Source organism: Aquarana catesbeiana, linkage group LG09 (assembly GCF_042186555.1).
Source record: "Aquarana catesbeiana isolate 2022-GZ linkage group LG09, ASM4218655v1, whole genome shotgun sequence".
NCBI lineage: Eukaryota > Metazoa > Chordata > Amphibia > Anura > Ranidae > Aquarana > Aquarana catesbeiana.
The window spans coordinates 216,910,029-216,937,383 of NC_133332.1; the positions used below are offsets into that span (position 1 = coordinate 216,910,029).

At 45.7% G+C, this 27,355-nt stretch overlaps 1 long non-coding RNA gene across 1 annotated transcript in view; it reads left to right on the forward strand.

Annotated features, from left to right (window-relative positions):
- LOC141108263 (uncharacterized) overlaps positions 1-27,149 on the forward strand; it is a 35,346-nt gene extending 8,197 nt beyond the window's left edge. Inside the window, exons 2-3 of the long non-coding RNA XR_012236044.1 lie at positions 13,975-14,129; positions 25,900-27,149. This is a non-coding gene — a long non-coding RNA (uncharacterized lncRNA). The remainder of the gene's footprint in view (positions 1-13,974; positions 14,130-25,899) is intronic.
- The last annotated feature ends 206 nt before the right edge of the window (positions 27,150-27,355 follow it).

Here is a 27,355-nt window from a genome sequence, read left to right on the forward strand (position 1 = left end):
AATTTTTCATGTTCAGAAGATGTCTACTGAACAACCGATGGGCACTGCACATTTCCTACACTTGTGAGTGCATTTCAATTAATTTTGTTTATTAAATCCCTTTTATATTACACCAGGTCAGTTCTTTTAACCTTTCCCAGAAGCTTTACTGCATGTGTTGGCTGCTGCTTTCATATCTGGAGTGCAATTTTAGGGTAGAAAAAAAATTATTGTGTATACATGGCCAAAAATAGAGCCAACTTGGCTGTATGAAAATGTTCCTTTTCATGTTGGATAATACAATATCAGACAAGGTGAACTGTACTATTCCCAGCACAGGAACAGAACTGTTCCTAGTAGGATAATTCAATAAGCTGTTTAAAATCCTGGACATTTCTTAAAGTGATTATTAACAAAAGCTACATTTGTAGAAGCTTATAAACTGCATCTGTAAGTAAAGGAAATGTAATTTTCTTTTGAGGTGGGGGCGCAGTTATAGTAAATACGGATGGTTTAAGAGAGGCATTGTCATTTCATAACCTTATTGCCCAACTCTAGCAAAACATTCTATTCTGGTGTTGGACACAGCAAGGAAGGGTTAGCACTAGGATTGCCACCTGTCTGGTTTTGACCCGGACAGTTCGGGTTTTGTAAGCTGTGTCCAGGTTTCCCTCTGCCTGAGACCCAGACACCAGTGCTACTGACAGGGAGTACCACTGGGCCTCCTGTAGAAGATCGGGAGAATGCTGACAGTGGACTTCACAGACTGTGATATGCCTACCGCTCTGACATATGTGAGTTTCCATACAGATTCTTTTTAAACATTTAATTTATTAAAAACGACTGCACCAGCGGCTACCTGGCACCTCTCTCTCCCTTCCAGTTAGTCTCCTCTGTAATTGTTCTCTACCTCGCTGCACCTATCCCTCTGCTGTCTGGGGCCCCCTGTGTGCTGGGGACCCCTACACGGGGTAGCCCTCTGGTACCCCCTGTCGGCGGCCTTGGGGGGGGGGGGAGGATTTGTGCTGGTAGGGAAAGAAGATGATTTGTATTAGGAGGGGGTGAGGATAAGTGCTGGAATGAGGAAAAAGGGGGGCTTGTGTTGGGACTGGGGATTTAGGGGATAGTGGACAGCGAGTTGTGCTGTGGAAGGGGGAAGAAGATTTGTTTGGGGGGGGGTTGTTCTGGGAGGGGGAGAATTGTTTTTTGCTGGTGGAGGGTGAGCATAAAGATTAATGCTGGATTTTTTTTTGCAGGAGAGGGTGTGGGGATTTTTGATGAAAGGGTAAAGTGGGGGAGAGTATTGCTCGGGGAGGGAATTTTGCACTCTTCTTAGCCCTACACTGTGCGTTACACACTCCTGACTCCTGCACTTTTTTTGTTTTGTACTCATGGCTCCTAATATGCATTACACACTCCTGTCCCCTGCATTCTGTGTATATGACTCACAGGCTCTATTCACAACTAGGCAGTCCGGATCGCGAGCGGAATAGAAACTTCTTTTGGGTGATAGGCATCCCGCAATTCTGTTTGCATGATTTTTCCTCAATTTGTTGGCCGACAATCGTGGCAAAATCGTGCCGCGATTGGGGTGCCATTGAAAGTAATGGGATTGCGAACGCATCCTGTGATTTGCAGCAATCGCAGTGATCCCGCCCACAATCTGAAGCTCCTAGGTGTGAATGGAGCCACAATTTGGCCACAATCACTGTGGCGCACTAAGCTGCATTACTACTCTCCTTGGGGCACCCAAAAGTGTCCCAGGTATTTTACAATGTTATAGTGTATACTCAAAAAAGAAAACATGCCGTGCACCTCTAAAGTGTTCGGGTTTGGCTTGATGAAAAGGTGGCAACCCTAGTTAGCACTAGGGCTGCAACTAACGATTACTTTCATAAACGATTAGTTGGCCTATTATTGTTTCGATTAATTGGATAATAACCTTAAAAAAAGTGCGGTGTATAATTTAGTTAATATGTAAAGTTTAAAAAAAAAAGGGAATTTATTCCTAAATATCTCTATGCAGTTGTAAATATAAATAACCAACTATATGGTTAGGGAGCAAAATCTCTAATCCACTGTGAGAACAGACAGAAGAGATATACTGTATATACTATTAGAGGTTGAATCTGGTAAATATCATCCGACTCCGAATATCATCCGAAAGGTGAAACTAAGCAACTTGATAAAGTGCAAATAAATTAAGTGTCCAAAAAAATTATTAAGTATACTGTATACTCGCAGTGATAAACCATCAAAACATCAATACATGAAGGATGAATATAACAAATTACAAAGTGCATATGTGCTCCAAAAATATTGCTGGTACCGTGTGCCACACTCCCCTCTTGTGACCTCACTTGTGTGGTTTGCATCCCACAAGCGCTGTTTATGTTCATCTATTCGTTTATGAAAGAAGTTGAAATCTAGAAGTTGAAATCTATTTTCATAATCGATTAGTCATCGATTAATCAATTAGTTGTTTCAGCCAGTGGCGGCTGGTGTTTTTTTGTTTGGGGGGGCAGCAAACAACCGAACCCCCCCCGCGGCAAACTCAAACCCCCCACCCCGCTGTCTGTCAGGCCAACCCCATCTAGGCGGCGGGGACCGGTCATCCGTGGAGCGGTGGCGGAGATCGGGCATCCATGCAGCGGCGTCAAGGACCAGGCATTCACGGATCAACGGCAAGGACCAGGCGTCCATGGAGCGGTGGTGGGGATCGGGCATCCATGCAGCAGCAGCGGGGACGGGGACTGGGCTGCTCTTCTCCTCCTTGTTTCCGCTGTGCATCTCCTCCCCTCCTCCTAGACGTCCAATAGGATCGCCTGTCCTTTAAGCCGTTTGGGTGACGGGTATCAGTCCCGCTTCCCTATTGGCTGGGAGGAGGATCAGTGTTGCAACACGAATGTTAATTTGCTGTTGCAAAACACCTGGGTGGTCTCTGGACGCATCATCAGCATCCTGAGTCCACCCTATTTTGAAGCCTATTAGAGCCTAGGGCTCTAATCAGGTGCTTCAAAAAAACCCTGGCCGCTGTACCCGGTGACCCGAAAGGGGCCGGACGCATGAATAGGGGGCGGCCATGGATAGATTAATGCTATGCATAAATGGATAGATAGATTCATGCTATTCAATGGCTATTCCATTGCATATAGGGGGTGGCGAGGAGAGAGGGGGCAGTGCCCGGGCACCCCTCATGGACGGGCTGCCACTGGTTTCAGCCCTAATTAGCTCTCAGGTTTTAATTTGTGCACATTTGTCCCACTGGGGAGATTTACCCTCACTTCTTGCTGAGAGAGGAAATTGTGTGAAATCTCTCTAGTAGTTACAGAGACTGCAACAATAACCTAACAGGGGATTACAACCTCTGTTAGGTTATGATTACTATCTGATGTCCTGTCCCAGTGGTGACAACTCTCAAATCTCCCAAACTGGGTCATGGCCAGCAATACAAAATTGACAGAAGGGTTTACTCTTCCCAAGCCTACCCAAAGCTACCATTATAGTTCTGTTTAGTCTTCTAATTGATACGTCTCTTTCACACTCTACAAAATATGGCTCTTAAAGTGGTATTAAACCCAAAAGCAAACATTTATTATATTGCAGCTTAGCAATTCTTAGAAGTCCTGTTTTTTAAAGAACAAGCTCTCCTGCAAATGTATCTGTTAACACTGATGAGGCAGACTATTTACCACTGAATGAGTGTTTACAAATGATCAGCTTTTATTTATTCATAAAAATAATTTGCAGCGCTAAAAATAATATTGTGCAAAACACACCAATTTGGTGCAATAGTGAAAAAAACATGAAAATATAGAAAAAAATTAAAAGTCTACTTTGAGTGCATATAATGAAAATGACAGTCCCAATCCAATAATGAAACACCACTATGTGACAGAAGGTGTCTAATTGAGAAGAATTCCATGATCCCCACTAGGGATAAGCCGAACACCCCCCCGGTTTGGTTCGCACCAGAACCTGCAAACGGACCGAAAATTCACATGAACGTTAGAACCCCATTGACGTCTATGGGACTTGAACGTTCAAAATCAAAACTGCTCATTTTAGAGGCTAATTTGCATGGTATTGTCCTAAAAAGGGTTTGAGGACCCGGGTCCTGCCCCAGGGGACATGTATCAATGCAAAAAAAACTTTTAAAACCGGACGTTTTTTCGGGAGCAGTGACTTTAATGATGCTTAAAGTAAAAAAAAAAAAAAGTGAAATATTCCTTTAAATATCGTACCTGTGGGGGGTGTCTATAGTATGCCTGTAAAGTGGCGCGTGTTTCCCGTGCTTAGAACAGTCCCTGCACAAAATGTCATTTTTAAAGGGAAAAAAAGTCATTTAAAACTGCTTGCGGGTTTAATGTCGGGTCCTGGCAATATGGATGAAAATCAGTGAGACAAACGGCATGGGTACCCCCCAGTCCATTACCAGGCCCTTTGGGTCTTGTATGGATATTAAGGGGAACCCCGCACCCAAATTAAAAAAGGAAACAGCAGTATACAGGCTCTGTATTCTGAACAGAAGTATACAGGCGGTGCAAACAAGACAGGGACTGTAGGTTTGTTGTTAAGTAGAATCTGTTTGTAATTTTGAACTGGTACATTTTTATTGTGTTTAGCTCCAGCCAAAAAATCTATTTTAAGCTTTTTGGAAAACATAGGGAAGGGTTATCACCCCTGTGACATTTGTTTTGCTGTCTGTGCTCCTCTTCAGAAGATTTCTGTCCGACTTTCACGTACCTGACTGACGAACCCGATATAGCAGGGGAAGGCCTCCCGTACGTATCTGGTTCCTGGCCCCTGACAGAGCAAACAGAAGGCACGGGAGTGCAGAGTGGTATGAGAGCCTGGCGGGTGACTTGTGAGGCTAAGGCCCAAGATCCTGGTGCAAGCAGATGGGAGGTACTTGGCAGGCTGAAGCACAGTTTAACTGGTGCAGAACAGGAGCAGGGCAGGCAGGTCCGGTCACAAACAGAGTTGGCAGCAGGCGGTCAGCACAGTACAGAGGAGTAGGCATATTCAAAGTCCAGGTCACAGGCAGGGTTGGCAGCAGGCGGTCAGCACGTTACAAGGGATCAGGCAGGTTCAAAGTTGAAGGCAGGCCGGGGTCAGAAGCAGGCAGATAGCAGGGGAGAATCCAGTAGACAAGCCGGGTCACAGGGAGATCAGACCTTCAGGCAGGTAAACAGGAAGTACAGGAACAGGAAGCTGAAGATCGGACAGCACTGAGCACAATGCACCAGCAGACTAAATAGGGCAATTGGCGGAAAACACCGTGCGCGCACGCCGACGCGCACAGGCGCGCGCCCTCACACGCCCGCACAATGGCGCGCCAGCGTGGGTCGGCGCGAAGCGGCGCACACCAGAGTGCCCGACGACAATCCTGCTCTGGGATCCTCTCTGACAATTTCACCTCACTTTTTGTCCCAGTGACAAATGTTTTTTGAAAATTTGGGTGTTTTTGTGAAACAAGGATTGGTGATAAAGCATCAATGGAAAGGAGAAATGTTTTTCCCATATTAACTCTTACAGGAGAGTATTTCCCTTCCTAGGGGTAGATTTCATCTCACTTCCTGTTGTCTCCTTCTGTTTGCAAGTAGGAGTAGTTTGTAAGTTGGATGTTTGAAAGTAGGGGCCTGCCCTATATACTCAGCAGAAATTTGGGCCTTAGGTTTTGTTATGGCCACAACACTGTAAGCCCTCTCAGGGCCCTGCTGTGAAATATTAGATCAAGAATTGTAATTACATGCCCCTGTTGAACAGGGGCTGAAAAATTGGGCCTTAGGCACTGGTGCTGGTGCCACAACACTGCAACCCCTCACAGATACTCTAGTTGGAACGCAGGAACAAGCCCTGCTGCAAAGTATTGCATCAAAAATTGTAATTACACGCCCCTGTTAAACAGGGGCTGAAAAATTGGGCCTTAGGCACTGGTGCTGGTGCCACAACACTGCAACCCCTCACAGATACTCTAGTTGGAACGCAGGAACGAGCCCTGCTGCAAAGTATTGCATCAAAAATTGTAATTACACACCCTGTTAAGCAAGGGCAGAAAAATTGGGCCTTTGGTGGTGGTGGTGGTGCTGGTGCCACAACACTGTAAGTCCTCACTCGCTCTTGGTGGGCGCAGAAATGGGCCATGCTGTGAAATATTAGATCAAGAATTGTAATTACATGCCCCTGTTGAACAGGGGCTGAAAAATTGGGCCTTAGGCACTGGTGCTAGTGCCACAACACTGCAACCCCTCACAGATACTCTAGTTGGAACGCAGGAACGAGCCCTGCTGCAAAGTATTGCATCAAAAAATGTAATTACACGCCCCTGTTAAACAGGCGCTGAAAAATCGGGCCTTAGGCACTGGTGCTGGTGCCATAACACTGCAACCCCTCACAGATACCCTAGTTGGAACGCAGGAACGAGCCCTGCTGCAAAGTATTGCATCAAAAATTGTAATTACACGCCCTGATAAACAAGGGCAGAAAAATTGGGCCTTTGGTGGTGGTGCTGGTGCCACAACACTGTAAGTCCTCACTCGCTCTTGGTGGGAGCAGAAATGGGCCCTGCTGTGAAATATTAGATCAAGAATTGTAATTACATGCCCCTCTTGAACAGGGGCTGAAAAATTGGGCCTTAGGCACTGGTGCTGATGCCACAACACTGCAACCCCTCACAGATACCCTAGTTGGAACGCACGAATGAGCCCTGCTGCAAAGTATTGCATCAAAAATTGTGATAACACGCCCCTGTTAAACAGGGGCAGAAAAATTGGGCCTTAGGCACTGGTGCTGGTGCCACAACACTGCAACCCCTCACAGATACTCAAGTTGGAACGCAGAAACGAGCCCTGCTGCAAATTATTGCATCAAAAATTGTAATTACACGCCCCTGTTAAACAGGGGCAGAAAAATTGGGCCTTAGGCACTGGTGTTGGTGCCACAACACTGCAACCCCTCACAGATACTCTAGTTGAAACACAGAAACGAGCCCTGCTGCAAAGTATTGCATCAAAAATTGTAATTACACGCTCCTGTTAAACAGGGGCTAAAAAATTGGGCCTTAGGCACTGGTGCTGGTGCCACAACACTGCAACCCCTCACAGATACTCTAGTTGGAATGCAGGAACGAGCCCTGCTGCAAAGTATTGCATCAAAAATAGTAATTACACGCCCCTGTTAAACAGGGGCTGAAAAATTGGGCCTTAGGCACTGGTGGCGGTGCCCAGAACCAAAAATGTTCTTACAAGCTATCAGCATGATCATTGAGGAGGAAGAGGATAGTCACTCAGCATCAGCATAGACAGTCTTTGAAGGGATCAGAGATTTCAAAAAAAATTATTCAGTTACATCAGCGTCAGGTGCTTGGTAGCTGTTGGTGATCCAAGACTGATTCATTTTTATGAAGGTCAGTCGAGCGACCGAGTCGGTGGACAGACACACCCTGTGATCGGTTACAAAGTCTCCAGCAGCACTGAATGTGCGTTCCGAAAGAACGCTGGATGCAGGACAGGCCAGTAGCTCAATTGCATACTGTGCAAGCTCTGGCCAGTGATCCATCCTCAAGACCCAGTAACCCAGAGGATTTTCGGTGGGAAAGGTGTCCAAGTCAGATCTTGCCCCTAGGTATTCCTGCACCATGTAAAACAGCCACTGGCGATGGTTGCTGGAACCGATCATACCTTGGGGCTGTGGACCAAAAAATTGTCTGAACGCATCGGTCAGACAGCCATCTTCTCCACCGCTATTTCTTTGACTGACCGAAGCCTCAGCAACACGTTGTCCAGAAACAGGAGTTTGTAACCTCCCAGTCTCTGGGAACGCGTTGCACAGACCTTTCTGCAAGGCCTCCCGAAGATGTTTTATCCTCTGCTCCCTCTGCGATGGCAAGATAAGGTCTGCAACCTTACCCTTGTAACGTGGATCAAGGAGAGTTGCCAGCCAGTATTGGTCCTTCTCCTTGATACCATGAATACGAGGATCCTTACACAGGCTTTGCAGGAAGCCTGTGTAGATTTGCTGAGGCATTCGGTCCAGAGTCCTCTGGGTCACTAAGGACGATATGGTCCGCAGCCACCTCCTCCCAGCCACGTACAAGTCCATGTGTTTCTTGGGACTGATCCCTTAAAGACTGCTGCTGATGCTGAGTGCCAGGCTCCACCTCCATACTGACACAATCCTCCTCCTCCTCGTCCTCGTCCTCCTCCTGTGTGATCGGCGGGCACGCAGGAACACTGTCTGGATAAAGGGGGCCTTGAGAGCTAAGGAAGTCCTCCTCTTTCTGCCTCTGTTCTGCCTCAAGTGCCCTGTCCATTATTCCACGCAGCGTGTGCTCCAACAGGTGGACAAGGGGGACAGTGTCACTGATGCATGCACTGTCACTGCTCACCATCCTCGTGGCCTCCTCAAATGGTGACAGGACAGTGCATGCACCCCTGATCGTGGCCCACTGGCGTGGGGAAAAAAACAAGCTCCAATGACCCTGTCCTGGTGCCATAGTCGCACAGGTACTCATTGATGGCCCTCTGCTGCATGTGCAGCCACTGCAGCATGGCCAACGTTGAGTTCCACCTGGTGGGCATGTCACAGATTAGGCGGTTCTTGGGAAACTCCTTTTGGAGGTCTGCCAGCCAAGCACTGGCATTATATGACCGGCGGAAATGCACACAGACTTTCCTGGCCTGCCTCAGGACATCCTGTAAGCCCGGGTACCTGCCCAAGAACCTCTGCACCACCAAGTTAAGGACGTGAGCCAAACAGGACACATGGGTCATTTGTCCCTGTTGGAGGGCAGAGAGGAGGTTGGTGCCATAGTCGCAAACCACCATTCCTGGCTTAAGTTGGTGTGGCGTCAACCACCTCTGAACCTGCCCCTGCAGAGCTGACAGAACCTTTGCCCCAGTGTGGCTCCTGTCCCCCAAGCACACCAGCTCAAGCACCGCATGGCATCTTTTGGCCTGCATACTTGCGTAGCCCCTTGAATGGCTACGGAGCACCGCTGGTTCTGAGGACCAAGCACAGGAAGAGGCCACGGAGGAAGAAGAAGAGGTGGAGGAGAGAGGTGTGTCACAGTCATTAGTAGTGGCATTTTGGAGGCGTGGTGGCGGAACAACCTCCAACACTACTGTACCTTGTCCTGCATCCTTCCCAGCTGCCAGCAGAATCACCCAATGCGCGGTGAAACTTAAGTAACATCCCTGTCCATGCCTGCTGGACCATGAGTCAGCGGTAATATGCACCTTACCGCTGACCGCCCTGTCCAGCGAGGCATTGACATTGCCTTCCACATGCCGGTAGAGAGCCGGAATCGCCTTCCGTGAGAAAAAGTGGCGTTTGGGTACCTACCACTGAGGAACCGCACATTCCACAAACTCACAGAAGGGGGCAGAGTCTACCAACTGAAAAGGCAGCAGTTGAAGTGCTAGCAATTTTGCCAAGCTAGCTTTCTACCGCTGGGCATGTGGATGGCTGGGAGCGAACTTCTTTCGGCGGTGCAGTAGCTGGGGCAGGGAAATTTGCCTGGTACAATCTGACGTCGGTGTACCGAAAACAGATTGCCCACAAGTACTTGGCTGTGACACACCTAATTCTACACCTTCATTCCTCTCAGTGCAGGTCTCAGAGAGGACTGAAGGTATAGTGGGGTTGGAGATCTCAGCTGCTGAGGAGCAAGGAGAGGTCCTCTTTGTTCTTTGGTGTGGGTCTTTTAGATACGCTTGTCAACGAACTGCATGGCAGGTCAACATATGTCTGGTCAAGCATGTGGTGCCCAAGTGGGAGATGTTTTGGCCAAGCGAGATACGCTTGAGACATATGTTGCAAATAGCAGCGGTGTGATCTGATGCACTCATCTCAAAAAAGGCCCACACCAAAGAACTTTTGGAATAACGCGCAGAGACAGTAGCGCCCTGCACATGCGGAGCTTTGGGGTGTGATGCAGTCAGTGTGCTGCCCTTAGGCTGGCCCCTGGAGGGCATCCTGCCTCGTTGGTGATGTGCCTCCTCCTCCTCCTCCTCTCTCCTATCAGGCACCCACGTTGAGTCAGTGACCTCATCATCCCCTCCCTCCCCTTCACTGGAGCAAACCTGGCAGTATGCTGCAGCAGGGGGAGCATGACTGCCAGATTGCTGTCCTTCTTGGGCACCCCCTCTGTCCGTGCTCACGTTACTGCCTTCATCTAGCTCAGTATCATCATCAGAGCCTTCTAAACCCTGGGCATCCTCCTGGAGCATGTACCCAACACTGTGGTCAAACAGTTTGAGGGACTCCTCAGGAGGACATGGTGGGGCTAGGGAAGGAGTCACTGATGCCATTGAGCGGAGGGAAGAGGCCGCGCTGGCAGATGCTTTGCCAGACAAAGTACCCTGAGCATGGGTGAGAGAGGATGAGGAGGATGAGGACGGCTTGGTCATCCACTCGACCAAGTCTTCCGCATGTTGCAGCTCAATACGGCCAGCTGCCGAAAAAAAGGCCAAGCATGTCCCACGGCCACGTGCTGATGAGGATGCACTGTCTCCACGACCAGCACTGTTGCCTCTAGACAGAGCCTGCTTGCCCTCTTTTATTGGCTTGTGACTGTCTGCCTCTCCTTGTTGGCCTTCCAGACATGCTAATGGCCTGTAGCTGCACTAAGCTGGGATATATATGTACTGATACTGCAGCTAGCAAAATCAACTGCCTGCCTGTAGTATGAGAACACCACCAACCTTCTACAGGTAGCTTTAGCTGAACACTGTGCAGAGCTCGCAAAAAACTAACTTGTAGCTTATTTAGCTGCCTGCGGTAGTGATAGAATCAGGAAAACACCATCAGCCTTCTACAGGTAGCTTTAGGTGAACACTGTGCAGAGCTCGCAAAAAAAAAAATAACTTGTAGCTTATTTAGCTGCCTGCAGTAGTGATAGGATCAGGAAAACACCACCAACCTTCTACAGGTAGCTTTAGGTGAACACTGTGCAGAGCTCGCAAAAAAACGAACTTGTAGCTTATTTAGCTGCCTGCAGTAGTGATTGGATCAGGAAAACACCACCAACCTTCTACAGGTAACTTTAGCTGAACACTGTGCAGAGCTTGCAAAAAACTAACTTGTAGCTTATTTAGCTGCCTGCGGTAGTGATAGGATCAGGAAAACACCACCAACCTTCTACAGGTAGCTTTAGCTGAACACTGCAGAGCTCGCAAAAAACTAACTTGTAGCTTATTTAGCTGCCTGCGGTAGTGATAGGATCAGGAAAACACCAACAACCTTCTACAGGTGGCTTTAGCTGAACACTGTGCAGAGGTCGCACTACACTAACTTGTAGTTTTAGCTGAACACTGTTCAGAGGACCCACTACACTAACTTGTAGCTTTAGCTGAACACTGTGCAGAGGTCCCACTACACTAACTTGTAGTTTTAGCTGGACACTGTTCAGAGGACGCACTACACTAACTTGTAGCTTTAGCTGAACACTGTGCAGAGGTCGCACTACACTAACTTGTAGTTTTAGCTGAACACTGTTCAGAGGACACACTACACTAACTTGTAGCTTTAGCTGAACACTGTGCAGAGGTCACACTACACTAACTTGTAGTTTTAGCTGAACACTGTTCAGAGGATGCACTACACTAACTTGTAGCTTTAGCTGAACACTATGCAGAGGTTGCACTACACTAACTTGTAGTTTTAGCTGAACACTGTGAGGAGGACGCACTACCCTAACTTGTAGCTTTAGCTGAACACTGTGCACTACACTAACTTGTAGTTTTAGCTGAACACTGTGCAGAGGTCACACTACACTAACTTGTAGTGTTAGCTGAACACTGTGAGGAGGACGCACTACCCTAACTTGTAGCTTTAGCTGAACACTGTGCAGAGGTCACACTAAACTAACTTGTAGCTTTAACTGAACACTGTGAGGAGGACGCGCTACACTAACTTGTAGTTTTAGCTGAACATTGTGCAGAAGTCACACTAAACTAACTTGTAGCTTTAACTGAACACTGTGAGGAGGACGCACTACACTAACTGTAAATAGTCTAGCTGCCTGACTGTGGTACTAATAGGATCAAAAGAACACCAGCAATTTTCTTCAGGTAGCTGTAAATACTGTAACAAGACAAGCCTGCCTGTCAGTAGGAAGATAACAGGAACGGATCTAGCTAAACTGAATACAGTGTATATATATATATATATATATATATATATATATATATATATATATATATATATATATATATACACACAACACCTGGGATGCATATATATATACACAATACACTGTAAGTGCAGCTAACTCACTGACTGTCCTGCCTAATCTATCTAACTTAAATCAAATGACACTGTCTCTCTATCTCTTTCAACGCCGGAACACACACTACACAGGGCCGCCGTGCAGGCGGCCTTATATAGTGTGGGGCGTGTACTAAATCCCCTGAGCCATAATTGGCCAAAGCCTCCTTGGCTTTGGCCAATTACGGCTCTTTGTTCAGACGGCGCTGTGACTGGCCAAGCATGCGGGTCATAGTGCATGCTTGGCCAATCATCAGCCAGCAATGCACTGCAATGCCGCAGTGAATTATGGGCCGTGACGCGCCACACGAATTTGGCGCGAACGGCCCATATCGTTCGCAATTCGGCAAACGGGCAAACAGACGATGTTCGAGTCGAACATGGGTTCGACTCGAACACGAAGCTCATCCCTAATCACCAATATAGTGAACGGACCAGGGCCAGCCCAAGACATTGTGCTGCTTGGGCCCAGGAATAAAATGCTGCCCCCCCCCAAAAAAAATCACGCCCACTAAAAGGCTCCCACATTTATTATTTTATACCATGACAATTAAAACCAAAATTAGATTTATCAGGAAGTCAGATTTACATGCAACAGTGGTGGTGGGGTTCAGACAGAGGTGGCGGCGGTGGTGGTGAGGGGGGGTTTAGACACAGGCAGGGGTGGTAGAGAGAGGGTTAGACACAGGCAGGGGTGGTAGGAGGGTTAGACACAGGCAGGGAGGTAGGGGGTTAGACATGGGCAGGAGTGATAGAGAGGGAGTTAGACACAGGCAGGGGTGGTTAGACACAGGCAGGGGTGGTAGGGGTGGTAGGGAGTGAGTTAGACACAGGCAGGGTAGTAGGGGGGTAAGACACAGACAGGGGTGGTGAAGATTGGATTAGTGGCGCTGACACTTACTTTCTCTCAGTGTCGCCTATAGCGATCCCTCTTTCATCATTGGGTCTCTGCTCAGCAGAAAGCTCCTCCCCCTTCACTCTGTTACCTATCAGCTGACTTTCTCTTGTCAGTAGCAATGGGGGGAGCCGCAGAGAGGATGGGCGGACAGCCAGCTGTGCGGGTATGGCAGCGAGTGCTCTGCCATTACCTCTAATTGCAGCGGTGTCGGGCCATCCACATATTGGGATAAGGAGAGGAGCAGAGCGGGGTGGGCGGAGCAATCGGGCGGGACCAGTGTCTTCTTGGGCATCAATATGCCGCCCCTCAGAACCTGCCACCCGGGACCAATGGTCCCACTGTGTTCCATGGTAGGGCCGGCCCTGGAATGGACTCTTACCAGATTTAAACAAGCTTACGCGACGTCGCCACGCCTGTTTAAATCTGGTAAGAGTCCAATTCCTATAGTGGTGATGGTCCACATGGTGATCACGGAATTCTTCTCAATTAGACACTTTCATTATATGCACTTAAAGTGAACTTTCACGTTTATTTCACTATTGCACCAAATTGGTTTGTTTTGCGCATCTTTATTTTTAGCGCAGCAAACTATTTTTATGAATTTGGTTGCACATTGTGTCTGCTTCTTGCCAGCAGCTTTGTTTATACCTGCCAGCGTGTTTTCTACTACAAATGTTTTTGATTTATGTAAAACCTTTAATGCAAAATAAAATAAAACGTTTGCTGTAACTTCTTGTGTAACTAATTTGTGAGCTGGAGTTTGGCTTCAGTTTGTTAGTGTATCTAAATCTGCAAGTCCATCTAACACTCCCCTTCCCCAAAATTAGGATTACTACTGTCTGCTGTGCCCCCTGTGCTCCTTCATCCAGAGTGAGGGCACGCTAATACAGGAGGTGTGCTCCTGGCCAGATCATCAGGTAAAAACAGAGGGAAAAAAGCCCAAGAGAAGGAAAACGAATGCAGCCACCACATCTAATGATTGGTAAGCTGCAGTATATTACATTTTTGGTTTTGAGTTTAATACTGATTTATAATATAGCAGTTGTCGGTAGTCTCCTAAGACAGGAAGTCAGGAATATCTCCCTCTAAGTTAGCACTTTCATTTTATAAATAAACTCCATTAAAATCACTTTTTAGAAACATTTACATACCTATTTATTCCTAGCAGGGAAATTTTCCCTCACTTCCTGTTGATAAAGGCCAGTGGCAGCTGGTGGGTTTTTTTTTGGGGGGGGGGCAAAAAACCACCCAGTCTGCCGGTCGGTCTGGCACCCATCCCATCTAGGCATCGGGCAGCAAGCATCAGGCATTGGATAACAGGCATCGGGCATTGGAGAACAGGCATTGGGCAGCGGGCAGCAGGCATCGGGCAGTGGCTCCTGTGTCCCTTTCCTCCATCACAGTGGCTGTGATGGAAGAAAGGGACCCTCCTCCTCCCCTCCTCCTAGGCATCCAATAGGATTGCCTATCCTTTCAGCCCTTTTGGGTGATGGGTTTCAGACCCGCTTCCTGATTGGCCGGGAGGTGGACCAGTATTAGAATAGCAAATATTAATTTGCTATTCTAACACACCTGGGTGGGCTGTGAGCGCATTCACTGCTCCCTGAGCCCATGCTATTTTGAAGCCTATTAGAGCCTATGACTAATCAGTGCTTCAAAAAAACACCCCCGTCATTTTAATTCATGCACCCGACGTCCTGCAAGAAGTCGGACGCATGGATAGCGGGGGGCAGCGCCCATGTACCCTTAATGGACGGGCCGTCCCTGATAAAGGCGGTGATAGGAAACCTTCCAAAGTAGACACACAGACAGAAATACACATTTAGTAGAGCAAGGATGCTTTACAACACCTGCCAATGTTTGTTTGTTTTTTGATGTATACAGTGAGGGAAAAAAGTATTTGATCCCCTGCTGATTTTGTACGTTTGCCCACTGACAAAGAAATGATCAGACTATCATTTTAATGGTAGGTTTATTTTAACAGTGAGAGACAGAACAACAACAAATATATCCAGATAAACGCATTTAAAAAAAGTTGTAAATTGATTTGCATTTTAATGAGTGAAATAAGTATTTGATCCCCCAATCAATCAGCAAGATTCCTGGCTCCCAGGCGTCTTTTATACAGGTAACGAGCTGAAATTAGAAGCACTCTCTTAAAAGAATTGCTCCTAATCTCAGCTTGTTACCTGTATAAAAGACACCTGTCCACAGAAGCAACCAAGACCAAGAAGCTGTCCAAGGATGTCAGGGACAAGATTGTAGACCTACACAAGGCTGGAATGGGCTACAAGACCATCGCCAAGCAGCTTGATGAGAGGGTAACAACAGTTGGTGTGATTATTCGCAAATGGAGGAAACACAAAATAACTGTCAATCTCCCTCGGTCTGGGATCCCCATACAAGATCTCACTTCTTTGAGTTTCAATGATCATGAAAACGGTGAGGAATCAGCCCAGAACTACACAGGAGAATTTTGTCAATGATCTCAAGGCAGCTGGAATCATAGTCACCAAGAAAACAATTGGTAACACACTACGCCGTGAAGGACTGAAATCCTGCCGTGCCCACAAGGTCCCCCTGCTTAACCTCCCTGGCGGTTTTCCCGAGTGTGGCTCGGGGTTAAAAATCAGGACCATTAGCGGTAACCCCGAACCACACTCGGGATTACATCGCAGGATCCTGGTGTGGCATTACTTACCTTGTCCCCGGGATCCTGCGATGTCCCCCGCAGTGTCCGCGGGCTGTTTCCTCTGCCCGAAGCCTCTCTGTGCCAGGCTCCGTTCCCTGCGAGCGTCGCGACGCACGGGGGCGGAGCTTGGCGGCAAATTCAAAAAAATGTCAAAATCATAACACATACAGTACTGTAATCTTACAGATTACAGTACTGTATGAAATGATTTCACATCCCTTTTGTCCCCAGTGCTTTGGCCAATGCCCTGCATGCAGTTTTATGTGATATATACTGTTCTTTCTGCCTGGAAACTGGAGATTGTCTATAGCAACCAAAAAGTGTCCCTTTACGTCAAAAATGGCTTTAGACCAGCTAGAAAACAGCGATAGTAAATTAGAACACTTGCAGAATTGAGCGATAGTGAATCGTGGGGAAATTTATTTTATTACTATTTATTTTTATTTTTTTTAATTATTTATTTTTATTTATGATATTATAATTTATGTTTTTGTGTTTCAAACTTTATCATACCCGGGATATCTACTAGACTCTTGTTTGGACAGATTTAAGTGTGTTATTGTTAAGAATTACAGACCTACAATATAAAACGCCAAATTTCCATGCAAAATAATGGTACCGCTTTCAGCACCTAAAATCTGAAATAATCATACCGCCAGGGAGGTTAAGAAAACACATGTAAAGGCCCGTCTGAAGCTTGCTAATGAACAACTGAATGATTCATAGAAGAACTGGGTGAAAGTGTTGTGGTCGGATGAGACCAAAATCTAGCTCTTTGGCATCAACTCAACTTGCTATGTTTGGAGGAGGAGAAATGCTGCCTATGACCCCAAGAACACCATCCCCACTGTCAAACATGGAGGTGGAAACATTATGGTTTGGGGGTGTTTTTCTGCTGAGGGGACAGAACAACTTCACCACATCAAAGGGACAATGGACGGGGCCATGTACCATGAAATCTTGGGTGATAACTTCCTTCCATCAGCCAGGGCATTGAAAATGGGTCGTGGATGGGTATTCTAGCATGACAATGACCCAAGGTAACAAAGGAGTTGCTCAAGAAGCAGCACATTAAAATGATTGAAAAGGCTCCTTTTTTTTTTTTAACATGTTATACTTACCTCCTCTGTGCAGTTAGTTTTGCATAGAGCAGACTGGATCTTCTCAGGTCACTCTTTGCTGCTTCTAGTCCCTCCCTCCTTTGAGTGCCCCCTCAGCCAGCAGCTTGCTACAGGGGGCACCCAAGCCAAGTCAGAGCACCGTGTACAAATTCAGACACGGAGCCTAACCTGGCCCCACCCCCTCTCACCACTGATTGGCAGACTGACTTTGATTAACAGCCCAGGGAGTCAATGGCGCTGCTGCTCCGTCTCAGCTAATCAGGAGCAGTGTACTGGATGGCTGAGGGGATGGTGGACATCGCTGGAGAGGGAAGGAGCTCGGGCAGGTAATTGGGTGGTACTGGGGAGGCTGCTACACACAGAATGTTTTTTATCTTAATGCATAGAATACATTAAGATAAAAAACCTTCTGCCTTTACAACTCCCAGACCTTAATCCCACAGAAAATATGTGGAGGGAGCTGAAGGTTTGAGTTAACAAACGTCAGCCTCGAAACCTTAATGAATTGGAGAGGATCTGCAAAGAGGAGTGGGACAAAATCCTTCCTCAGATGTGTGGAAACCTGGTGGCCAACTACAAGAAACATCTGACCTCTGTGCTTGCCAACAAGGGTTTTGCCACCAAGTACTGAGTCATATTTAGGAAAGGGGTCAAATAATTATTTCACTCATTAAATTGCAAATCAATTTATAACTTTTTTGAAATGCGTTTTTCTGGATATTTTTGTTGTTATTCTGTCTCTCACTGTTAAAATAAACCTACCATTAAAATTATATACTGATCATTTCTTTGTCAGTGGGCAAACGTACAAAATCAGCAGAGGATCAAATACTTTTTTCCCTCACTGTATGCGATTCTGTGCTGGTGACAAAATGTTTATTACTTGACGGGTGTCACAAGTACAGACATTGAAGAAATAACTCTTTAATGGGATTCCAGAAAAAAAAACTAACAGAAATTTTAATTCTTCACCACAACAAACAAAAACAAACAGCCAGATATAAGCTTTACACATTATTACAACTGTTTTGAATAAGTCAGCTACATAACTAATACTTAGTGTCTAAGAAATGCATTGCATTTTGTGAATTGTCGGATGATCCTGTACGACGTGTTAACAAATTGGCACAATTGTTTCAAATATTTGACCTAATTCATTTTCCTGAGTAGCTGGGAGCCAGGTGGCGCCCGCGATGTGCACATGTCTTGCAGGCTGTTTTTGTGTACGCTGCCATATTGGTGTAATCTCTCAGCACAAGCGAATGGCAAGGAGGGCGGCAGCTGTCTGGCTCCCATCTTGTTTTTCTGTTCTGCTACTTTGATGATTATTTCTGTCATTGTCTTCTAGTTTATTTGCTTGTAATCTAGAGATAACTGGTTAAATATTAAATCTTGCCATTTTCTACATCTGCCATTTAATTAAAGCTTGACTCTTGGAAACAGTTAAATACGCAGTTGAAATACATATGTGTGAACTCCACACATCTCCAGGCACCATGGTAGGGCAGCTAGACTGGTGACCATAACTTGCTTGGTATGGTGTAGGTGGCTAAAAGAACCGTAACAACTAATGACCCTGTGCATCCTGGTCACCTGTATTATAGCAACTAATGAAACTGTGCAGCCTGGCCACCAGTGTTCTAGAAACCAGTGACCCTGCCACTTGTGTGCCACTAATGACCGATGAAGTCTGCCCACTGTGCTCCTTCATCCAGAGTAGGGGCACCTTAATACAGGAGGTGTGTTGCTGGCCAGATCACCAATGCAAAACAGAAGGAAAATGGCCTAAAAAAAAGAAACATAATGCAGCCACTACATCTAATGATTACTAAGCTGCAATAAATAACATTTTTGGTTTGGGGTTTTATTCAGACAATCTCTGTTTTGGTAAATTATTGTTTTCTCTGAGTAAGATAGCATTGTATTGAGCAAGCCATTCTTGCAAGGTAGGAGGGGAAGGGGATCAGTGGCGGCTGGTGCTCAAAATTTTTTGGGGGTGCAAACAAACTGAAAAATTCAGAAAAAAAACATCAATTGCAGCCTCACTGTGCCCATCAAACGCAGCCACTGTGCCCCATCAAATGCAGCCACTGTGCACATCAAACGCAGCCACTGTGCCCATCAAACGCAGCCACTGTGCCCATCAAATGCAGCCACTGTGCCCCATCAAATGCAGCCACTGTGCACATCAAACGCAGCCACTGTGCCCATCAAACGCAGCCACTGTGCCCCATCAAATGCAGCCACTGTGCACATCAAACGCAGCCACTGTGCCCATCAAACGCAGCCACTGTGCCCATCAAACGCAGCCACTGTGTCCATCAATTGCAGCCACTGTGCCCATCAAATGCAGCCAGTGCCCATCAATTGCCGACACTGTGCCTATCAAATACCACCACTGTGCCCCATCAAATGCTGCCACTGTGCCCCATCAAATGCCTCCAATGTGCCTATCAAATACCGCCACTGTGCCCATCAAAAGTTAACACTGTGACCCCCCCCTTGCCCGCTAGTTGTTTGCCCGCCACTTACCCTATCTCGGTGGGGTGGCGTTGGCGAGCTGTGTCCTAAATATTCGCTGTTCTAATACACCTGCGTGAACTTGCGCTTGCAATTCACCTTTTTTGAAGCCTATTAGAGACCATGGCTCTAATCAGGTGCTTCAAAAATACACCACCGCCACTGTAATTCAGACGCCTGGTGTCCGAAAAGGGGCCGGACGCCTGAATAGGGGGTGGAGGATGCAATGCATGAATCTATCCATTATTCATTTAGGGGAGTGGCTGGAGAGAGGGGGTGGCGCCTGTGCACCCTTAATGGATGCACCGCCACTGAAGGGGATAATCATTTTAGGACAATCAGAGTTACTGATCTAGTTACTGGGACTATACGGAAGGCCATATTCGGTTCGAATCCCAACCGGTTCAGCAGGAACTGGCTGAGATTCAAACCATTAATGGGCAGGCTGAATGTACCAAGGTGATCGCATAACTTGGGTACAACCAGCCTGCCGGATTGGCTTCTGATTATCGCAAGCAACTGCTATAGCCGCTAGTGATAATCAGTGTCATCTCCCAGCAGGGATGGCTTCCTCCTCCTGCCCCTGCCAGGAGAAGACAATTGCTCGGCCGGAGGGATTCCCCGGTCAGCACTGTCTGTGTTGATGAGGGAATCGTGCAAATTTCTTTCCTGCAACCCATGGTTGCAGGAAAGAAATTTGCACCGTCTATGGGCTGCCTAACTTCTTGTTGGTAGGCTTCCTCATCTATCACCCCCAAAGGACACTAAACTGGGACCATGGTAAATGAAGTCTGATAAATGCTATGTATAACATCCACTATAGATTACCAATATCGAAAAAGTTTGGGGCACTTCCATAGCACTGACACAACTTTTAATTGATGCACAACTGCTTTAACCACTTGCCGACCGCCTAACGCAGATATACTGCGGCAGAATGGCACGGGCAGGCAAAATCACGTACCTGGTACGTGATTGCCTTCCCGCGGGCGGGGGGTCCAATCGGACCCCCCCCCCCCGGTGCCCGAGGCGGTCGGCTTTGGTCTGGGAGCGATGAGAGGCGAGGGGGAGAAAATCCATTTGTGGCCCCCCCCCTCGCGATCGCTCCCAGCCAATGAGATCATTCCCCTGCCTCTCTATAGTACACAGAGGCAGAGGAAATTATGTCATCTCTCCTCGGCTCGGCAGTTTCCGTTCCGGCGCCGAGGAGAGAAGACATCTGAGTGAGTTGCACAACACAACACACGCAGTAGAACATGCCAGGCACACTTTACACCCCCCGATCACCCCCCGATCACCCCTCCCCCCCCCCCCCCCGTCACACTGACACCAAGCAGTTTTTTTTTTTTTTCTGATTACTGCATGGTGTCAGTTTGTGACAGTTAGTGTGGTAGGGCAGTACGTGTTAGCCCCCTTTAGGTCTAGGGTACCCCCCTAACTCCCCCAATAAAGATTTAACCCCTTGATCACCCCCCGTCACCAGTGTCGCTAAGCGATCATTTTTCTGACCGCTGTATTAGTGTCGCTGGTGACGCTAGTTAGGGAGGTAAATATTTAGGTTCGCCGTCAGCGTTTTATAGCAACAGGGACCCCCATATACTATCTAATAAATGTTTTAACCCCTTGATTGCCCCCTAGTTAACCCTTTCACCACTGATCACCGTATAAGTGTTACGGGTGACGCTGGTTAGTTCGTTTATTTTTTATAGTGTCAGGGCACCCGCCGTTTATTACCTAATAAAGGTTTAGCCCCCTGATTGCCCGGCGGTGATATGCATCGCCCCAGGCAGTGTCTGATTAGCGCCAGTACCACTAACACCCATGCACGCAGCATACGCCTCCCTTAGTGGTAAAGTATCTGAACGGATCAATATCTGATCCGATCAGATCTATACTAGCGTCCCCAGCAGTTTAGGGTTCCCAAAAACACAGTGTTGGCGGGATCAGCCCAGATACTTGCTAGAACCTGCGTTTTGCCCCTCTGCCCAGCCCAGCCCAGCCCACCCAAGTGCAGTATCGATCAATCACTGTCACTTACAAAACACTAACCGCATAACTGCAGCGTTCGCAGAGTCAGGCCTGATCCCTGCGATCGCTAACAGTTTTTTTGGTAGCATTTTGGTGAACTGGCAAGCACCAGCCCCAGGCAGCGTCAGGTTAGCGCCAGTACTGCTAACACCCACGCACGCACCGTACACCTCCCTTAGTGGTATAGTATCTGAACGGATCAATATCTGATCCGATCAGATCTATACTAGCGTCCCCAGCAGTTTAGGGTTCCCAAAAACGCAGTGTTAGCGGGATCAGCCCAGATACCTGCTAGCACCTGCGTTTTGCTCCTCCGCCCGGCACAGCCCACCCAAGTGCAGTATCGATCGATCACTGTCACTTACAAAACACTAAACGCATAACTGCAGCGTTCGCAGAGTCAGGCCTGATCCCTGCGATCGCTAACAGTTTTTTTGGTAGTGTTTTGGTGAACTGGCAAGCACCAGCGGCCTAGTACACCCCGGTCGTAGTCAAACCAGCACTGCAGTAACACTTGGTGACGTGGCAAGTCCCATAAGTGCAGTTCAAGCTGGTGAGGTGGCAAGCACAAGTAGTGTCCCGCTGCCACCAATAAGAAGACAAACAGGCCCGTCGTGACCATAATGCCCTTCCTGCTGCATTCGCCAATCCTAATTGGGAACCCACCACTTCTGCAGCGCCCGTACTTCCCCCATTCACATCCCCAACCAAATGCAGTCGGCTGCATGAGAGGCATTTTCTTTATGTCCTCCCGAGTACCCCTACCCAACGAACCCCTACAAAAAAGATGTCATGTCTGCAGCAAGCGCGGATATAGGCGTGACATCCGCTAATATTGTCCCTCCTGTCCTGACAATCCTGGTCTTTGCATTGGTGAATGTTTTGAACGCTACCATACACTAGTTGAGTATTAGCGTAGGGTACAGCATTGCACAGACTAGGCACACTTTCACAGGGTCTCCCAAGATGCCATCGCATTTTGAGAGACCCAAACCTGGAACTGGTTACAGTTATAAAAGTTACAGTTACAAAAAAATGTGTAAAAAAAAAAAAAAAAAACACAAAAAAAATATAAAATAAAAAAAAATAGTTGTTGTTTCATTGTTCTCTCTCTCTCTATTCTCTCTCTATTATTCTGCTCTTTTTTACTGTATTCTATTCTGCAATGTTTTATTGTTATTATGTTTTATTATGTTTGCTTTTCAGTTATGCAATTTTTTATACTTTACCGTTTACTGTGCTTTATTGTTAACCATTTTTTTGTCTTCAGGTACGCCATTCACGACTTTGAGTGGTTATACCAGAATGATGCCTGCAGGTTTAGGTATCATCTTGGTATCATTCTTTTCAGCCTGCGGTTGGCTTACATGTAAAAGCAATCCTAGCGGCTAATTAGCCTCTAAACTGCTTTTACAAGCAATGGGAGGGAATGCCCCCCCCCCCACCGTCTTCCGTGTTTTTCTTTGGCTCTCCTGTCTCAACAGGGAACCTGAGAATGCAACCGGTGATTCAGCCAGCTGACCATAGAGCTGATCAGAGACCAGAGTGGCTCCAAACATCTCTATGGCCTAAGAAACCGGAAGCTACGAGCATTTCATGACTTAGATTTCACCGGATGTAAACAGCGCCATTGGGAAATTGGGAAAGCATTTTATCACGCTAATCTTGGTGTGGTCAGATGCTTTGAGGGCAGAGGAGAGATCTAGGTTCTAATAGACCCCAATTTTTTCAAAAAAGAGTACCTGTCACTACCTATTGCTATCATAGGGGATATTTACATTCCCTGAGATAACAATAAAAATGATTTTTAAAAAAATGAAAGGAACAGTTTGAAAATAAGATAAAAAACAAAAAAATAATAAAGAAAAAAAAAAAAAGCACCCCTGTTCCCCCCTGCTCTCACGCTAAGGCGAATGCAAGCGTCGGTCTGCCGTCAAATGTAAACAGCAATTGCACCATGCATGTGAGGTATCACCGCGAAGGTCAGATCAAGGGCAGTAATTTTAGCAGTAGATCTCCTCTGTAAATCTAAAGTGGTAACCTGTAAAGGCTTTTAAAGGCTTTTAAAAATGTATTTATTTTGCTGCCACTGCATGTTTGTACGCAATTTTAAAGCATGTCATGTTTGGTATCCATGTACTCGGCCTAAGATCATCTTTTTTATTGCATCAAACATTTGGGCAATATAGTGTGTTTTATTGCATTAAAATTTTAAAAAGTGTGTTTTTTCCCCAAAAAATGCGTTTGAAAAATCGCTGCGCAAATACTGTGTGAAAAAAAAAAAAAAATGAAACACCCACCATTTTAATCTGTAGGGCATTTGCTTTAAAAAAATATATAATGTTTGGGGGTTCAAAGTAATTTTCTTGCAAAAAAAAATAATTTTTCATGTAAACAAAAAGTGTCAGAAAGGGCTTTGTCTTCATGTGGTTAGAAGAGTGGGTAATGTGTGACATAAGCTTCTAAATGTTGTGCATAAAATGCCAGGACAGTTAAAATGACCCCATTTTGGAAAGTAGACACCCCAAGCTATTTGCTGAGAGGCATGTCGAGTCCATGGAATATTTTATATTGTGACACAAGTTGCGGGAAAGAGACAAATTTTGTTTTTTTTGCACAAAGTTGTCACTAAATGATATATTGCTCAAACATGCCATGGGAATATGTGAAATTACACCCCAAAATACATTCTGTTGCTTCTCCTGAGTATGGGGATACCACATGTGTGAGACTTTTTGGGAGCCTAGCCTCGTACGGGACCCCGAAAACCAAGCACCGCCTTCAGGCTTTCTAAGGGCGTAAATTTTTGATTTCACTCTTCACTGCCTATCACAGTTTCGGAGGCCATGGAATGCCCAGGTGGCACAAAACCCCCCTAAATGACCCCATTTTGGAAAGTAGACACCCCAAGCTATTTGCTGAGAGGTATAGTGAGTATTTTGCAGACCTCACTTTTTGTCACAAAGTTTTAAAAATTGAAAAAAGAAAAAAAAATGTTTTTTCTTGTCTTTCTTCATTTTCAAAAACAAATGAGAGCTGCAAAATACTCACCATGCCTCTCAGCAAATAGCTTGGGGTGTCTACTTTCCAAAATGGGCTCCTAAAAAGTCCCACACATATGGTATCCCCATACTCAGGAGAAGCAGCTAAATGTATTTTGGGGTGCGATTCCACATATGCCCATGGCCTGTGTGAGCAATATATCATTTAGTGACAACTTTGTGCAAAAAAAAAAAAATTGTCACTTTCCCGCAACTTGTGTCAAAATATAAAATATTCCATGGACTCAACATGCCTCAAAGCAAATAGCTTGGGGTGTCTACTTTCCAAAATGGGGTCATTTGGGGGGGGGGGGTTTATGCCATCTGGGCATTTTATGGCCTTCAAAACTGTGATAGGTAGTGAGGAGTAAAATCAAAAATTTACGCCCTTAGAAATCCTGAAGGCAGTGATTGGTTTTCGGGGCCCTGTACGCGGCTAGGCTTCCAAAAAGTCCCACACATGTGGTATCCCCGTACTCAGGAGAAGCAGCTGAATATATTTTGGGGTGCAATTCCACATATGCCCATGGCCTGTGTGAGCAATATATCATTTAGTGGCAACTTTTTGCAATTTTTTTTTTTGTCATTATTCCATTACTTGGGACAAAAAAAATAATAATTAATGGGCTCAACATGCCTCTCAGCAATTTCCTTGGGGTGTCTACTTTCCAAAATGGGGTCATTTGTGGGGGTTTTGTACTGCCCTGCCATTTTAGCCCCTCAAGAAATGACATAGGCAGTCATAAATTAAAGGCTGTGTAAATTTCAGAAAATGTACCCTAGTTTGTAGGCGCTATAACTTTTGCGCAAACCAATAAATATACACTTATTGACATTTTTTTTACCAAAGACATGTGGCTGAATACATTTTGGCCTAAATGTATGACTAAAATTGAGTTTATTGGATTTTTTTTGTAACAAAAAATAGAAAATATCATTTTTTTTCAAAATTTTCGGTCTTTTTCCGTTTATAGCCCAAAAAATAAAAACGGCAGAGGTGATCAAATGCCATCAAAAGAAAGCTCTATTTGTGGGAAGAAAAGGACGCAAATTTCGTTTGGATACAGCATTGCATGACCGCGCAATTAGCAGTTAAAGCGACGCAGTGCCAAATTGTAAAAAGTGCTCTGGTCAGGAAGGGAGTAAATCCTTCCGGGGCTGAAGTGGTTAATAAAATGTCCCACATAAAATGTATTTTACCCCAGAGAAAGTGTGTAGATTTTCTAAAGTGATAATGGGCTTAAGAAGTAGTACTCGTGTAGTCCTCAGTGATTTTGGCAACCACAGATTTCAGTATGTGCAATAATCTTGAAATGTATTCAATTTTGACTTTTGTCTCCTTTTCTGCAGTTACACCAGGTCCTCTTCGCGCATGACTCTTTCCCCACTTAATGTGAACACAGTGCGAAGAGACCGCACGAGAGATTACCGAAAACCAGGGAGAATTTTTAGGAAAGCCTAAACCACGTCAATACAAATATTTGATCGATTTGTTGAGCCTTGTCCCAGTTTTCTGTTTGGCCTGCAGATGTGACATCTAGCGGGGTTCTGTGCCCAGAAGCCATTATGGATGTGGAGAAATTGGTATGGGACAGTGCGGAAAGTGGACCGGTTTTGTGAAGTATTGGGGCAGCTATACTGTGAGCCATAACAAAATACATATGAAAATGAGACTTGTGATTTCTCCAGAGCCTACAACACCAACTCAATAAGAATTGGCAAGGTTAATGTCTCAGTGACTTTGCTAGGCCCTATTGGCTAAAGATTTATTTATTTATTGGCTTCTTTATTTATTGTCATGTTCAGTTACTATGCTTTAATAAGACAACTTTTTTGAAAGACATTTGTAGTACATGTGCCATAAATTCCAAGATAGGTGCTTTTTAGTCATGTTGTTGGGTTTGCAATGGTTTTAACAGAGCCCTGTTAAAATGTAACTGACACATCCATGTGAAATTGTGCACGTTGGCCATGTCTTTTGATTCATGTGAAGAAAGACCTGTTTACATTGTTCATAAAATTTACGCAATTTTGCTTCTATTTCCTAATACTGAACCAAGAACATAAACATGTGAATCTAATTAATTGCCGTGGCAACAATTCCAATTTTTCTTTATTTCTTCAAATTCTGTCACACAATTTGGACTACCATGTTCTCTTCAGACAATTCGTCCAGTAATTTACTTTCTCACAGGTTTTTCAGTGAGGGTGCTGGCTGCATGGTCTGGTTTACTTAGAGGTAAATCACACGTGAAATGTGATTATGTAAAATATACTGCAAAACGAATAAGTCTTGTCGACAATTGTTTCCAAACAAATGGTAATGGGTGTTAAAATATACTTACTTATGTTTGACCATTTTTGTTGGGTTAAGGAAGACTGTGAACCAGCAGATGCTAAGGAACGACATGTCTGAGTATGGGTGTTAATGTTTTGGAAAGGAAGGCATACTATGAGCTATAATTCTTCAATAACTCTGGGGCAAGTGATCTGGTCTGCAAACAAAAATTTCCAACCCAAAACAATAATTTATAATTCAACTACCCAAAAAATATTGTGGTCAAATGAACTCCTAACAATAAAAGGATCCATTTTTGCCAGTGGTGGCTTTTTTGCGGGTACTGATAGAAATCACTATCGCCTATTCCAGCTGTTCTTTGCCTGAATGCGCTACCATCTCAAGTCTGTTGTGCATTCATACACTAATTCATTAACTAAAACTATTAGCTTAGCTAAGCCAAGCCTGCAAATCCATGAACCCTGCTTCTCTGTCCTTAGCTTGTTGCTGGCAGCCTCAGCTTTGGAG